General features: G+C 38.8%; 2 long non-coding RNA genes across 2 annotated transcripts in view; one reads left to right on the forward strand and one right to left on the reverse strand.

The window, feature by feature from the left end:
• LOC116101155 overlaps positions 1-3,845 on the reverse strand; it is a 23,778-nt gene extending 19,933 nt beyond the window's left edge. The window contains exons 1-2 of the long non-coding RNA XR_004122811.1: positions 3,741-3,845; positions 3,561-3,663 (exon numbers count right to left, since the gene is read on the reverse strand). This is a non-coding gene — a long non-coding RNA (uncharacterized LOC116101155). The remainder of the gene's footprint in view (positions 1-3,560; positions 3,664-3,740) is intronic.
• Positions 3,846-3,944: 99 nt separating this feature from the next.
• LOC116101157 overlaps positions 3,945-16,751 on the forward strand; it is an 87,214-nt gene continuing 74,407 nt past the window's right edge. The window contains exons 1-2 of the long non-coding RNA XR_004122812.1: positions 3,945-4,070; positions 11,035-11,103. This is a non-coding gene — a long non-coding RNA (uncharacterized LOC116101157). The remainder of the gene's footprint in view (positions 4,071-11,034; positions 11,104-16,751) is intronic.

The raw sequence follows: 16,751 nt of genomic DNA on the forward strand, positions 1-16,751 counted from the left end.
TATGGGAGGACTGGCCCCACAACTTGTCAGTTAAGTCATGACATGCCCTTCACTCCCCTTGCCCCTTGCCACCTAAGAAAGGCAGGAGAGCTGGCCCTGGGGTTATGAGCACAGGCGAGATGTCCCAGCCCCTCCTCTACTGCAGCATTTGGGGGAATGGGCCCTAGACCTTATCTGGGCAGTACCGTAGAACTGGCTCTAGATGTGGGGATTTCAGGTGAGTTGGCCCTGAGAGCTTTAGTACCAGAGAGCCAACCCTGACTCTTTTCTCTTGCACAGCCATACAGACAAGGGAAAGATGCCTTCCTCTCTATTGAGGAACCTTGCTATTAAGGTAGCAGTCCCCCATGATCGATGGCTTTCTGAGCTCAACACAAAATGGGGGACTCCCTTTCTTAGCAGGGCTTTCGGGTCTCTGTCTGTCTTTGTCTGGAGGATGTTCCTGAACACAAGTAGCTGTCCTTGTCTGAAAAGTGACTTTGTATAGAGCTCTCTGTAAGGTTGCATAACTCATCATACACACCCCACTCCGGCTTCTTGCCCATATGATAGGTGTTGTACAACAACCAATCAGCCCTTCCTGCTCACTTGATTCCCTGATCAATTATCCCTTTCCACCCATACCCCTAAAAAATCTCTTATGTATACTATCCCTGAAACAATAATGTAGACTCATCTTGCTGTAGCAGTCTCTGGAGTTCGTTCTGCCCTTGAATCTTGCTCTCCAACTCTGTTCCCTTTCTCCCCTCAGGCTCATGGCCTCCCCTCTCTTATCACTTGCTACCTGCCTTAGGTGGGAGATGGTCCTGCCCCTCACCTGCTGTAGCACTTCAGAGAGCTGGCCCTGCATCTTGCCTGGGCAGCAGGGTAGCCCTGTTTGCAGGGGTGGCTGATGTGTGATCCCAATGGTGTGGGTGCCGGAGTGCTGGCAAACTGAACAGTTCAGGTAATTCTCAGGACCAGATCTGGGATCATGAATTGGCCCACCTTGACCTCTACCCCATTGATGAACTGCTGGAGTGCATGAAGGGGCCACTTCTACAGATGTAAAGCTACAGGATCTTCATGACATTGGACAACAACAGAATATCAGAGAGGAGTCCAGTGAGGTTCCAATATTGATAGTGTAACAGAAGCCAGAGGCCTCTTAGCAGACCATTGCAATATTTACAAACATTGAAGTGTGGGCAAAAGGTAGGACACACTGTGTCATATTACAGCGTCCACAACAAAAGTTCCCAGATTTGAAAGTTTTGAAAGTCCTGTGTATGTTACCTGCGTAACTGTGAGGCTACAACATACCATAGGGACCATAGGAGCTGCTCTGGGCTCTGGAGGACAGATGCTGCCTATAAATTCATGTTTAGTAATAAAGGAGGCAGGCTGGGAAGTCAGAATCATTAGTGGGCTGAAGCAATGCACTAATGCAGAATAAAACATTCTACAGCCTGCCATTTATTACCCCCTTGGCTGGCATAAAGCTGTTGTTGAGTTATTGGCTGTAACATGGATGCGGAAGCAACAATATAGCATAATGCATATCATATACAAATGCAGGCATATGGGCCCTGAATCTGTAGACAGGTGCTTCCATTTCACCTCATTCCTTTCACTTAACTTGTTGTTAGGAATAGGGCATAAAGTATAGTAAATCATTTGAATCTCTTCTGATACCTCAGAGTGGTGCCATCTCTTTGGCTTAAAAATCACTTTGATTACTCTCAGTACATCCTAGGGGAGGTGAAACCCCAAAGCACTTAGCCAAATGTTTCCCATTCTCTTGAGATTCATCTTTGTAAAAGTAGGTGTCGTAAAAACTTGACTTTGAATAATATAATGATACCTCGGGATTTTAATATTTAATCTTAATAGATCCTACAAACAAGGGAAGAATGTTGGACTGTGAACAATAATGGCCATTTGAATTTTATTTCCATTTTACCTGAATTTATATCATCAGCCTGGAAAGATTTGGAACAGTGTCTGGGAACATAAGAGATTACTTTTTTTGCAGCTAAAGTACAAACCCAACTCACAGCAGCACCCATCTTGGGAGCTATAGGGATACCAGAAGGAAACCAATGAAACCTCCCCTAACCCATCAGCCTAAAATCATAGAACTACTGCAAAAGACTTGATCTACTTTATATAGTTATACCATATATAATATAAGGCCATAGCAAAATACCCACCTTACAAAACAAGAAGGATTTGTGTTCTAACTCTCCACTATTTATGTACTTTCTGATTGTACATTACAGAATCTCTCAGAGCCTCAGTTTACTAACCTGTAGCACGTAAAGAACATACCTACCCAATAGAGTTATAAAGCTTTTAAAAGCGCTAATGGAAAGAGTGCCTAACATAAAGTCTGACACTCATTAAGTTACCAACAAATGATAGTGGCTAACTGCTAATCTCATTTTTGTCACCTTCACCTCTACCTCCACCTAAGGGAATAAGCAATGAATGTGCACAGCCATCAAAAGGGAGAACACACTTTCAGTTGTCAAAGTCTAATCACAAAGTGTAATCACTACAAGATAAACTGTTCAGCCTAGGATTGATTGCTTGTAAGAAACACAAATTCAATACAATTTACTTGAAGCAAAACCAGGACGCTTCTGGAAGGAGAGGGAGTGGCTCATAAGAAGCATTTTAGAGAGCATTTACACCAGATAATCAAACAGAGGGATTGAGGATCTCCAGGTCCATCTGCCTGTCTCTCATCTCTGCTTGATGGCTTCATTTTCTCCTGTTACCAGGTGACCTTTACTTTGCAGCATATATCACAGCTACTGGCATTTACCAGGGCTTTAGTCTAATAACTTAAAAACAAATGAAGACACAGTACTTCTTTCTCCGCTTCTCCTCAAATTTTCTTTGTAGGACTTGGCCTAAGTTAGACTCGGGCCAATCACCATGAACACAGATTCTACGATTACCCTATCTTGGGCTATGTACCCATTTGTGTGTCCTGAAGTAGGCATGTCATGTAGGCATGGGGTAGAGGAAGGTTAAGAGTGGGATTCCTACAGCTCATGTATGATCATTTGGGCAAGCAGAGAGGCAACTGTTTAAACACTACAGAAAAGAATATTCTCCAAAGACAGAGAGCCACTGTTTGAAATTAGCTGGTAATAGCCCTCATGATGAGATATTCTTGGCTTATTGGAAAGCTTATCTCCATTTATTTATTGGTAAAATGAAATTAGACAAAAGGGCTTAAATATCATTTTACCAAATAGCCACCATAACCTGGGAGGGAGTATCCTGGTTAGAAGCTTTCCTTGAAGAAGGGGGTGAAATAAAAGGCAAGGAGAGGCATGGGGATTGCACTCAGACTGGATTCTCTCCTGAAGAGAATCTATGTGACAATGAGAGGTGTTGACTACTGTAGCAATCCTAAGAGTTGACTACTGTAGCAATCCTAAGAATGGCTAAGTGGAAGCTGGGAAAAACTTTAATAAGGGTTCTTAAACACTTCATCCTTCCTTCTAGCCCACCACGCACCATAGGTAGTGGAAAAGAAAGGTGAATAGGAAATAGCAGTTGTGGACCTGTTTGGAGATAGTTCTACGGGTGCAATTCCAATCTTTGTTGTCAGCAGTCCAGTCTACTTGGCATTCACCTCTCAGAAATCAGCAACAACAGTCGTTGGATCTAAAAGAAACCGCAAGTCAGTGGAAGCAGCAAGAAGCTGCCAGAATATGGTAAGTCTTTGGCAAGTTACTCTCTACCAAGTCACGAGAAGCAAAGATCGGTAACATCATGCAAGGTGGACCAATGCTAAAGCCTCGTCAGTGAAGACTAGAAAGGTGGAGCAAGGTGAACCAAAGCCAGAGTCTCCTCTCACTGTCTGTGAGGTCATAATCATTTTCTTTCTAGACAGCATGCATCCTCTCATGTGTCTGCTTCAGCAAAACATTTTTTCACATGTCAGCTTCAACAACCATTTAAATGTCTGCTTTAGCAAAATATCTGTTCACCTGTATATACCAGCAAAACATGACATAACCGAGTTTCCAAAGAAAACAGAAATTGCCACTTCACTTGGTGGTTTGCTTCAGGTGGGCTTCCATTATTTTCATTGATTAGGGGTAACTTAGACAGAAAGTTTGAGAAACTCCAGGGAGTATTTTTGCCTGGAGTGCAGTTATATAGTCTGTAGGAGACAACACCACAATCCTAAGTTATTTAGCTAATTTATAAAGGTAGAAGGAACCTGGTCCTTAGGACTTTTCAGGCCATTTATCACTGGTTCTGGTGTGTTTCTTTTCATTAGTTTTCTAGGAATTCTAGAAAAAATGTAACTGTTTTATGTCTCAAGGTTTTATATATATCCTGTTTTAATCCTTTATATATTCTTTTTAATTTTCTATTTTTCAATTCTTTTGGGATATATTTTTATGATATAGCCTAGGCTAGATTTAAACTCAGGATACCCCTGCCCTAGCTTCCTGAGCATCAAGATTATAGAAAGATACCACAACACTTAGTTTCTTTAATGTATTCTTAGTAATAAAAATATTTCAAAGTACTATGGTCCTGAAGAGACGGCTCAGTTAGGAAGTGTCTGCTGTGCAAATATGAAGACCTAAGTTCATATCCCTAGAATGCATGTATAAGATCTGAATATGAGAACATGTGCTGGTAAGTTAAGTACTGGAGAGGCAGAGATGGGAGGCTCCCTCAGGAACACTGGTCAGGCAGTCTAGTCAATCAGTGAGCTTTGGCTTTAGTGGGACATTCTGCCTCAAAAATTATGCTGGAGAGTGATTGTGAAAGCCACCTGGTATTAACGTCTGGCCTTCACACACAGGCACGCGTGCGCGCGCACACACACACACACACACACACTTAAAAAATTTCAGTCACACAAAACAAAACCACCCCAAGTTTATACATTATTTAGTTTGTTGTATGTTTTTTTATTTAATGCTAAAATTAATTTTAAGCTCTCTGAAAAATTTTATAGAAGATTCAGTCCTATTTATACATAAAAACATGATTAATTTATTCCTAGATGGTCATATTTCTTTATATTTGTATATAACATAGCTGTATGCTTTATACATAGTCAATAAAGTTTTTGCTATATTAATTATTTTGACTCACTGTTCTATGATATATTCTTAAGGCACACATTTTTCTTATAGTTATTGTTGCTAAATTAATATGTCTAGTCCATAAGACCTTGAGTTATCCATATGATATTTAGATATTATCTCTTGGTTTCCTAACATAACCCAAACTAAGGTGAGTTATTATTTCTTCCTTCTTTCTTTTTTCCTGCTCCCTGATTTTTTTTATTGGACTTTTATATTTGTTATTTTCAATGAGCATCTCTTACTTGATTTCTCATTTTCAAATGGTATTAATTCATTAGCTCCCCAGAAAATGTTACCTTATTCTATTTTGTATTTATTGATTTTCTACTCTTCATTTATAGTCAGTTTAATGACTTCTATGCTATAACAACACATGATATTTATTCAGTTTTCTCAAGCTGTATATATATATTATATCTATATATTAAGGTTTTATATATTGTATAAATATTTTATATATTTTATAAGGTTTAATTCTCTCTGTCTGTCTGTCTCTCTGTGTGTGTGTGTGTGTGTGTATTAATGTTTTTCTTAAATAATTCAAATACATTTGAGATAGGGTCTTTCCATGTAGACTAAGCTTGTTTCCAACTCACAGAGATCCATTTGACTCTGTATCCTGAATTCTGGGATTAAATGCTTGTGCCACCAGGCCCAGAAAGTCACTTAAATAGTTTTAAATATCTTGAGACATTAACCCAAGTGGATCATTGATTCTATTCTATGGCCATGAACATTTTCCATCCCATAAACTTGTAAATCAAGGAATATTTTTCACTGTAGATGGCCAGTCTCAGATCCTTCAGCAAGGGCTTCTCCTCAGAAAAGTGCTCTATGCTTTGGGGAAAAAGTAAATTGGATTTTTTTTCCACTTTACACACTTATCTTATTGGTTACCTTGGTTGCTTCTTTTCATTTTATGCTTTTTTTTGCCACTGAAATGCTGATTTTGTATATTTTATTCTGGACTTGGTATAATGGATACCCTGTAGTCATATCCCAGACTTCATACAGTTCCTTAGGAGTTGATGGTATTTATATTACCCATGTTTTTTGTTAGTTTTTTGGTTACACTTTTTTTTTTCTGTTTGGGTTTTGGAAAAAGTTTTGCTGATATAACAAAAAAGAACTAAATACATGAAGACATTACCACCCACTACAATCTAGATTTTAAAAGGGCATTCAACATTGCTACTCAAAGCACCACATATTGGACCTGTCGATCTCCTTGTGGAGTATGAGTGGCATATAAATGCACACTCTTCCCAAAGGATCTGTTGGCATTTAATGTTTATTAGAAGAGGAAAAAAATACCAATGTCAGTGGTGTAGCCATTGGTAAAGTACTTATTGTACTGTAGATAATCCTCATCTATGCTCTGTAAGCAATTCTAATGGAACTCACTGGGTCACAAAATCTTGAAATCAGAAGGAAGATTCTTGGAGAGAGGAATGGAGTCAGTGAGAGAAGGAAGGGAACAAAATTGACATTGTGATAAATATGATTAAAATATATGGTGTGCAGGTATGAAAATACAATAAAGAAACCTGTTATGTATACAAGCATAGTTTGAAAAGCATCATACCTACACACTTCACTTAAGTGAAGAAGTAAAGTCTTTTCAAATCATATCAAATTATCTTTTCATAATAGAAATATATATTTCTCACAAAGGCATATGAGCTTCAGATCTGCCCTCTTCGCATCTACTTACCTACCTACCTACCTACCTACCTACCTACCTACCTTATCAGTCTGTCAATCACTTGTCTTCCATCTATCTTCAACACTTTAAGGATTATTTCTTAGAGCTCGTGTATACAAATGTGTTGCCATGTTTAGCATCATGATTAGTAATCAGAATTTCCATATACTGAGGCTGTAATTATATTGTTCATTTTCCATTTCACTACACTCAATAAAAACCCAGTTTCCATGCTGTACTCCTACAGCATCCTGTACTATTCATTCTTGACACTTATCACAAAATATAATTATAACTAATTTGTGTGCAGAATTAGTTTCTTAGGGCTGCAGGAACAAATGACTTGGAAACTTAAATTTATTCTCTCAGAATCCTGGAGTTCAGAAGATTGAAACCAGTGTGTGTTGGGGCCACACTCCTTCTGGAGTCTTTGTGGAAGAACCTGTTCTTTATTTCATTTGGTTTCTGATGGCTATAATATTTATTCTGTGGCTTGTGGCTTTCATATGGCCCCATCTTAGGTGTGCATGATGTGCAGATATGTATGAATGCTTGTTTGCTTGTGTGTGGATGCATGTATGAATGTGTACATGCATGTGGAAGCCAGAAGTTGACACTGAGCATTTTAATGGAATAGTCTCCACATTATTCATGAACACAGGATCTTTCAGTTGTATTAAGACTTCCCAGTAAGGGCTGGTCTAGGTAGCTAGACTGGTCCAAGGATCTATTGTCTCTACCATCCTAGTAATGGAGCTACTTGTGGGACATCCCACCATACTATCAGGCCTTTATTTGAATTGTATATTATTATGTCCCAACCTCTTGTCCTCATGTTTTCATGGCAGAAACTTTACCTGCCAAGTCATCTTTCCTGCTCCATTCAGTTTCATTTTGGCAATATCTTTTCCTTGTTGGTTAACCTAATCCCCAGTTGGCCTCTCTTATGACTATGTAAGTGATTACACTCAGGACCAATCCCAATTACTCAGGATAAGTGCTTCCTTTCAAGATCCTTAACATGGTATACTTCCTCTTGATACAAAATGTAGTATTTTACAATTTATGGGAGTTAAGGAACAGACATATTTTGGAGGTATCCGTTTGGTCCACTACACACACTATTTCTTCCTACTGTATTCCTAAATCCTTTGTTACTTTCTAAAATCTTTGAGGTCATGTGTTTGTCCTTTTAAGAAAAGATTTTTTACTTGTTTATTTATTTTGTGTACATTGTTGTTTTACCTGCATGTGTGAGGGAGTCTGACCCCATAGAAAAGGAGCTACAGACAGTTGTGAGCTGCTATGTGGGTGTTGGGAATTGTACCCAGTCCTCTGAAAGAGCAGCTAGTGCTCTTAACTGCTGAGCCATCACTCTACCTTCTGTTCTTTTCTCTCTCAATCTATCGTTCTTTACAATCCAGTACCCACTTCATAGTAAAATTGGTCCTTTCTACATGTGAATAATGCATCCTCAGATTTGATTAACTATGCATTGAAAATAGATGGAAAAAATCTATTATGAGCTGAATATATACCTTTTTAATGTTATAATAACTGTTCATAAAAGACTTGTATCATAATCTAAAGGTAGTTTAAAATCTAGAGAATAATACATATAAAGAATGTGGAAATAACAACATATTTTTTGTAGGAGATGAAATTCATTCCAAAGACTTTGGAATCTACCACCTGGATTTTTGAACCAATCTTTTGTAGATTCCAAGAAATAATACTTAATATTCATGGAGTACATAAGTAATACTAAAAACCATTGAGACTCTCTTCCCAAGGGGTTTTAGTTTATGTCAAAAAACTAAAGCTGACCACAAAGCTAGATGTGTGTGTGTATGTGTGTAAGTATATGTGTGTGTATACATGTTATTATATTCATGCCTAGATGGATGTATACTTTTTCCTGCTATTTTACTTAGCTTACAGACATCAATGATATAAATGGTATAAATCCATACCTCTTCTCTCTGGACTCATAAGTTTCTCTACACCTCACACCTTGTTCCTCTTCCTTTGTCAGCCAAAAGCAGTATCTTTCCTTTCTTCTAAAATCAATTCCTCCTTTCTGGTAAGGACCTTTGTTCTTTTTTATCTCATAAGGGGACCAAGTTGATACCCCTTCTAGTCCCTTTCTTGCTTCCACTTGAGTGAGTGGCAACCTTCAAGTGTGTGGTCTCGATACACAGACTTGAGGTGCTATTTACCTGACTAGCTTCTTCTTTTTTGCTGGTGAGTGCAGTTTGTCTATTCTGGTTGCAGTTGCTATTATCCTTTGCTCGTACTCCAGCTTCTTTGGCTAGTCAGTGGGAAATGAAATCGAGCAACTCACCAGGATCTTCCATTATTACATTGGGACTGCTGAGATAAGCTAACTACAAAGCTGAGCAGCTATTAGATTCTGTCTCTGTAGTATACATACACTTAGCTCCTATTGTCTAAATTAGCCTAGGAAGTCCTCTTTCATAATATTACACTTAAACACACTAACACAAATTCTCTTGGCTCTGTTCCTGTAGATCAGTGGTCCTCAACCTTTCTATTTTTTTAATTATATTTTTACTAGATATTTTATTTATTTACATTTCAAATGTTATCCCCTTTCCCAGTTTCCCCTCTGCAAAACTCCTATTCTATATGCCCTCCCCTTGCTTTTATGAGGGTGCTCCCCCATCCAGCCAATCATTCTCACCTCACCACCCAGGCATTTCCCTACAATGGGGCATTCAGCCTTCACAGGACCAAGGGCCTTTCCTCCCATTGATGCCAGATAAGGCCATTCTCTGCTACATATGCTGCTGGAGCCATGGGTCCCTCTATGTGTACTTTTTGGTTGGTGGTTTAGTCCCTAGGAGCTCTGGGGCATTTGGCTGGTTGATATTATTGTTCCTCCTATGGGGTTGCAAACCCCTTCAGCTCCTTCAGTTCTTTCCTTATCCCTTCATTGGAGTCCCTGTCTTCAGTCCAGTGCTTGGCTGCTAGCATCCATATCTGCATTTGTCATGCTCTGGCAGAGCCTCTCAAGAGACAGCTATATCAGGCTCCTGTCAGCAAGCAGTTATTGGTATCTGCAATAGTGTCTGGGTTTGGTGTCTATAGATGGGATGGATCCCCAGGTGGGAAAGTCTCTGGATGGCCTTTCCTTCAGCCTCTACTCCACATTTTGTCACCATATTTCCTTTAGACAGGAGCAATTCTGGGTGAAAAACTTGGAGATGAGCAGGTGGCCCTATCCCTCAATCAGGGATCTTGTCTAATCTCTGGATATGGTCTTTACAGGTTCTCCCTCCCCTTTGTTAGGCATTTCAGCTAAGCTCATCTCCATTGTCTCCTGGTAGCCTCTTGCTTTCCTGGTATCTGGCACTTCAACTTTTCTAATATTACAACTCTTTAATATAGTTCCTTATGTTGTGGTGACCCTGAACCATAAAATTGTATTTGTTGTTACTTTGTAACTGATGAATCATAATGTAAATATTTTTGGGGACAGAGGTTTGCTAAAGGGATTGCAACTAACAAGTTGAGAAACACTGCTCTCTATTTAATACAGGATTTAAGGGCACATTTCCCGTGACCTAACTTTCTCTAACTAGGCCCCACAACGTAAAAGTTTTATTATCTTCTAATACTGAAATGAGTTGGAAGTCAAACTATCAACCCATGGACTTTTGGGAGAATTATCAAATTCATATTAGAGCAATACATTCAAGTAAATAGGCTTTATAATGCAAAGTAATGAATGTTTTGATAAGTCTAAAATTGAATACTACCCCTGCATTAAGATGTAGAGTCTAATTCCCATTCCCTTGGATATGACCTTACCCTAGAGACTTGCTTGCCCCATAGCATGTGGTGGAAGAGATGATGTATGGTTTCTAAGTTGTAGCCCTTAAGAGCTCATGCAGTTTCCAACTGCATTTCTTAACCCTGGTTTCTGAGATGTCCCTTTCAGCTCTCAGTGATTGCCTTCAAGTCAACTGGAGAAGATAGAAATTCTGCTTGGCAGCTCCAGTTGAGCTTCTGGATGACAATGAACAACAGCTTCATGCAAATCAGGGCAGAATTTTGGAAGTTCAGACAGTGTAATGACTTCAGCCTGGCAACAGGAATAAGATAATGGTTAAGAAACTTCTACCCAGCTAAACTCAGTCAACACTAAGAGTCCAAGGAAATCATAAAACACTATTTTTTACCCATTACTTTCAGAGATTCTTACACAACAATACAAGACTGGAACTGCCACTGATGTGAAGGAGCAATCTATCTGAGGCCCAAGTAAGGAGAATGGGGACAGGCTGCCCAAAAGATGTGGCCTATGGCCACCTTGTACCTGGAGGGTTCAGAAGCAACAACAATAATAAATATGTGATTTACATATGCCATAAGATCAAATACTAATGATTCTGCCAAAAGTGCAAGGTTCTACCATGATGCAGGAAGTGACACATAGGCCTGTGTACCAACTGGAGTATTTCTCCAATTGCTGTCTCTTGGAATACTGTACATCTACATTGTTCTGTGCTCAAATAAACTCGAGGAAAACTATCATATTCTTTCTGAAGTATTATCATAGTTTATAGTCAGTGTGAAACACAATCTATTTACTATAGGACTACTCTCAGCCTTCATTGTGTTGAAGTTGGAAATTAGCCAAAAAGCTATTTTCCTCTTAAATTAATTAGCCAGTGGTATGTCAGCATAGAACACACCTTGCTATATACTTGTAGGTTTTAATTAAATGAAAGAATGTAGAGAATTTTGAGAGATTATAGCTTTGCCTTCTCTTCTCAAAGCGACAATGTGACATAGTAGGAAAAATACAGTATGTGTGGTTTAACACACAGATGCTAATCTTGCCTTCCCATTTTAATTGCTTATTTGGCTTTGAAAATTTCTTTTTTTGATAGTTACATTTTTTACATGAAGGGAGTCTGAATTTGAAGCTCAATAGCAGTAAGGTACTTCGCAGTCTGCAGTGGATGTGGACTCAAATCCCTGGCACCAAATATAAAATAAGATAAATTAAATATGGAAGATACTGGTTTGAATTACATACATATAAATATTCTGTGGAACCTTTTACATTATGAGTCACTTAAAATTATGCACACATAGATTCTCCAGGATGTTCCATATCATCTAGTTGATTCTAAAAGGAATAACTGTCACCAAAGAAGATGAGAACCACTTGCATAAATCAGTTTTGGACCATATCTGGGTTTTAGTCTTCAGGGTGGTGTTTTGGGGAGTTGTTGTGGGCCTTTAAGAGGTGACTCCTAGTGGGAGATTCTTAGGGAATTAGGAATAAAAAGGGACTTCAAGACCTCCCCCCCCTTGATCTCCCTGTTTCAGGATGGAACTGATTACTTATTCCATGTTCTGAGACCATTCACCTCCATGAAGTGAGATACTGCAGCCAAGTGGCAATTTTTGAGCCCAAGCTTTGCCAGTGCCTGGTTAGCTGCCTCAGGCATTTTATTGCATTAATGTGAACTTAAACCATCATGTTAATTACTTTTTAAAGCTATATGCTTGTGTTAGTTTAAATGGTTCAATTTAAAGAAATATTTTAATATTTTCTTTTAAAAATAAAAAAGTATCTGAAATCCATCTTTTCCTTTAAACTGGAAGACTGCCAACAGAGGCCATAGGATTTTGTAAAGGGATGAGAATCCCAGATCCTAAACAATCATTTAAAAATGTTTAGAAATGAGCTAGACTTTTCAAGTTCCAGTTGAGTTTGTAGTATAGTTACTTGAAAAGCATTTGGTTTATGAATTTTTAATCCATTTCATTTGAGCCTTGTTTTTCAAAAGTACCTAGCTGAATGAACCAAGAGTCTTCCCAATCCCAAAAGAAAATTCCTCTAGCCCCAGTGTGACTATATAGCCAAGCAGCTAAGCAATTATGTAAATATTGTTAAGATCTAGTTTAAACTATTTAAACACTTGCCTTAATTACCCATGAGGTAAGCACAATCAAGTCTTTTGGGACTTGACGTATCTAGTTGGGTTGTTTGTCCTCATTAAGTTAATTATATGGATAGATGTTTGTTCTTATTTTTTGCAATGACCTCAAAATATGTATTTTATAAATGTTCACATTTGCAAGTAAGATAATTTATTAAGGAGAAATTTCTTTGTAAGACTAACTTATTCATACTTTGGTTCTGGCTAGAGTTGCTCCTTTTGGAGGCTTCTGTCTCTTAAATATCTGGTATCAACTTGAGCAGTCATTGAACCGGATGTCTTCTCATGACAGCAGATTTAGGGGCATATCTGACACTATGGCTTTTCACCTCTTAACTCAGGTCTACCCTTTTTCTTTTTGGAATGCTACTCTGCATTAAAGAGGTTGGAACCCTCATGAGATGAGGATGAGGAGATGTCCCCTCCTTGAGCTTGCAAAGACCTACCTGAATTCATTTCTAGAAATGTTCTGTGGAAGCCTCTGGGGTAATGGTCTCCTGGCTCAGGGCTTCTAGATAGCAGATACTTTCAGGGAAGAACAGACACAGTCTTGTTCTGAGGAGTAGCCCTTACATACTAAGGCATCCTGTCACTTTGATATCTTGTGATCTTATGACAGGAGTGTGCTGGCTCCTTTTATGTCAACTTAACACAAGCTAAAGTCACCTGAGTGGAGAGAAACTTCTATTAAGAAAATGCTTTCATAAGATAAGGCAAGCCTTTAGAGCATTTTTTAAATTAGTGATTGATGGGAGAAGGCACAGCCCATTGTTGGTAATGCAATCCCTTGGCTGGTGGGTTCAGGGTTTTATAAGAAAGCAGACTGAGCAAGCCATGTGCACCAAGCCAGTAGGCAGCATTCCTTCATGGCCTTTACATCAGTTTCTGTCTGCAGATTCCTGCCCTGTTATGAGTTCCTGTCCTGACTTCCTTCAGTGATGAATAGTGATATGGGAACACTAGCCAAACAAACCCTTTCCTGCTTAACTTGCTTGTGGTCATGGTATATTATTACAGCAATAGTAACCCTCACTAAGACAAGGATCCTAGACATTTTAGTGGTATTCAGGACAGAAGTGAGACATTAGGACCTCATTGAGAGTGACAAGTGCTAGTGTTATACTGCCAGTACATGGTTCCACTACAAGAGCTTCTCAGGGAGAACTGGCCATGTGAAAGGCTCACCTTATCCTGAAAAAGTCAGAGGATGTGAGTTCAGTGTGTTGGGTTCACATAGTAGTTTTATCTTGGGACAATTTCTTGTTGATGGTTATCTTACTGTCATGTTGGAGAGACAATCTTGCTTAGACATAAAAGAACAGGTAGCAGCGAACTTGATCTGTGGAGTGTGGAGATGCAGAAGGAACCTTCAATAGTCTGCCACTTAGACAAGTTAGTGGTAAATGTGGTTTGTTCTGTGAGAGAGCACAACATTGAGTTAGTCTTTGAACTTCTCCTTAAATGTCTCTTCAGTGAACCGTACACTGACCACCCCATTTCAAATCAGTTTTTTATTCCCCCAGCCTTTATCCTTTCTGTACAATGTATTTAACACGTGTTTATGTTCACTGACTCTTCTTTGGAATGTAAACTACATACTGAAGAGATTTTTGTTCACACAGGTAATAAAAATTGGTAAACTTCTTAAAATGAAATTTCTGCATAGGATGCAATTTTCCAAGAATATAAAACAACCTGACACATGAGGGGGGCCCTCAATAAATATTTATTGAGTGAATAATTGTGATGCAGTACCAATTATTTGTGTCAGTAGTGTAATGAGAAACTGTGAGAATGGTTGGAATTTTTAATAAACTCTTAATGACGCTCTTAGAAAAAAAAGGCTCAAATATATTTATTCAACAGCATATTTTAATACATTGTATTAATGTATTACTTCCTTATTTGTAGTGTGTGTGTGTGTGTGTGTGTGTGTGTGTGTGTGTGTGTGTGTGCGCGCCCTAATGCACTTGTGGAGGTTGGAGGATAACTTGTGAGAGTTGTTTTTTTCTTTCCACTGTGTGGGTCCTAGATTTAGTACAGGTTTTCAGCCTTAGTGTTAGGGGCCTTCACTCTGTGACCCATCTTGCAGGTGGAAATATAACATTTTTTTGTTGGTTAATGCAGCTCTCTGCATGTTTTTTTGGAAAGCTCACTCCAATCATTCTGATCTTACCACCAGGCCTCTCTCTTTCTCTTCTAGCAGTTTAACCAGCTCAAAGCAGGTGGGTTTACTCCATACTTGGCAGCATTTCCCTTCTATTTATCTATCTATTTTTGCCTCCTGGCTCCTGATTGGGATCAATCTTTTATAAACACCTAAAACTCCTTTGCGATTTCTCTCCTTATTACATTGTCCTGGAATGACCTCACATTGTTTACATACTTTCTTTACTTCCACTCAAGATATTCAATCAGTGACTGTATTTTTATATAACAAAACCAAAGCTTAGAATAAAAAGATTTGTTCAAGGTCCACAGGGCTAACAATGCTAGCAATTAAATGATGAGAACAACCAACATTAACTAATAAACTAATATTGTATGTAAGACATTGACCTGTATGGCGCCTTGCTGCCTGGATGGCAGCAATAACGACAAACACACTTAGACTTCTTCTCTCGCGGTTTACTCAGGAAATTTTCTTTTGCGTTACAGCTCTCCTAGATGCCCAGGTGTTACAGCTCTTTTTGATACCTAGGTAGTACAGCCCTCCTAGGTTCTTAAGTGTCACAGCTCTTCTTGATGGCACTGCTCTTCTTGGCTCTTCTTGATGTTGCTGCTGCTGCTTCTTCTTCTTTCTTCTTTCTTCTTTCTTCTTCTTCTTCTTCCTAGGTGCTGCAGGTCTGCTTGCTTCTGTGGAGTGGCGTGGAATGGCTGGAGATAGCCCTTTATATACCCGAGCTTGAGCTGCCGAGTCCTCCTGGATTGGTTCCCTGGCAAATCCTCATTAGCATACACCTGCTCGGGAGAGGCACATGCGCAGTATACACCCGCTCGGGAGGGCCGCATGCGCAGTGGAATAGTCTGTTGCTACAGTGTATTAGGAACCGGCGCCATCTTGGATTTTATTGTCCAAGCAGCTGCCTACATTGACTTAAACATGACATAATTTAATTTTAAGGTCAACCCTCTCTTACCTACGTAGAATAATGTGGTTCAGAAAGTTTGAATAAATTGACCAAGGTTACCTACTGGCCAGTTATTTCTATTTAGTCATGCAACAACTCTCTATTGAGCCCATAATGACTGAGAGTAGAAATGTCCTGTTAACTAAGTCTACAGGGGTAAACCAAACAGATATATCTGATAGTCACAGACAACATTTAGTAAGATCTTCCTTGGTCCTCTGAATTCTTTTGTTCTTAACCACAACTCTGTGATGCATATAACACAAGTCAGTTTCAGGTGAGATGCTGGGACTTAATTAACTTCATCAGGGTAGATGAGATGGTTATGGATGATGGATGATCCCATACAATCTAAGTCCAAGCTTTATTCTTCTTATCACTTTGCTGTGCTCCTTCCTAGTCTTAGAAGGATATCAAAAGTAAGGCTCAAGAAAATACATTTCAGAAGGCTTTCCTGGCCCATCAAGAAAAAGCGCTAGGATCAGCTGACTCTTACCTTCAGATGAAAATTACACTTACATAGGTCAATATTTAACAGGTTGTCCATTCTAACAATTTACACAATATCAAACAAACCCAACATTTTCACAATATGTACTGAATGTTTGAAAAATACCCTATCAAGTTAAAAAGAATGAAAGTGCTTATAAACATTCCAAACACTTGTTTTGTGTTGGCTAGAGTTGAAGTCCAAATAAAAACTGCAAGTAAGACTAATAATTGTAATCTAATTTAGTGTACTGGATCGGAAAGGAGTAATTACTGCAAGGGATTTTGGGGAGTAAATGATTTAGGGTTGACCTACAGTAGATTAAAAATTTGA

Source organism: Mastomys coucha, unplaced genomic scaffold (genome assembly GCF_008632895.1).
Source record: "Mastomys coucha isolate ucsf_1 unplaced genomic scaffold, UCSF_Mcou_1 pScaffold21, whole genome shotgun sequence".
NCBI classification, from domain to species: domain Eukaryota; kingdom Metazoa; phylum Chordata; class Mammalia; order Rodentia; family Muridae; genus Mastomys; species Mastomys coucha.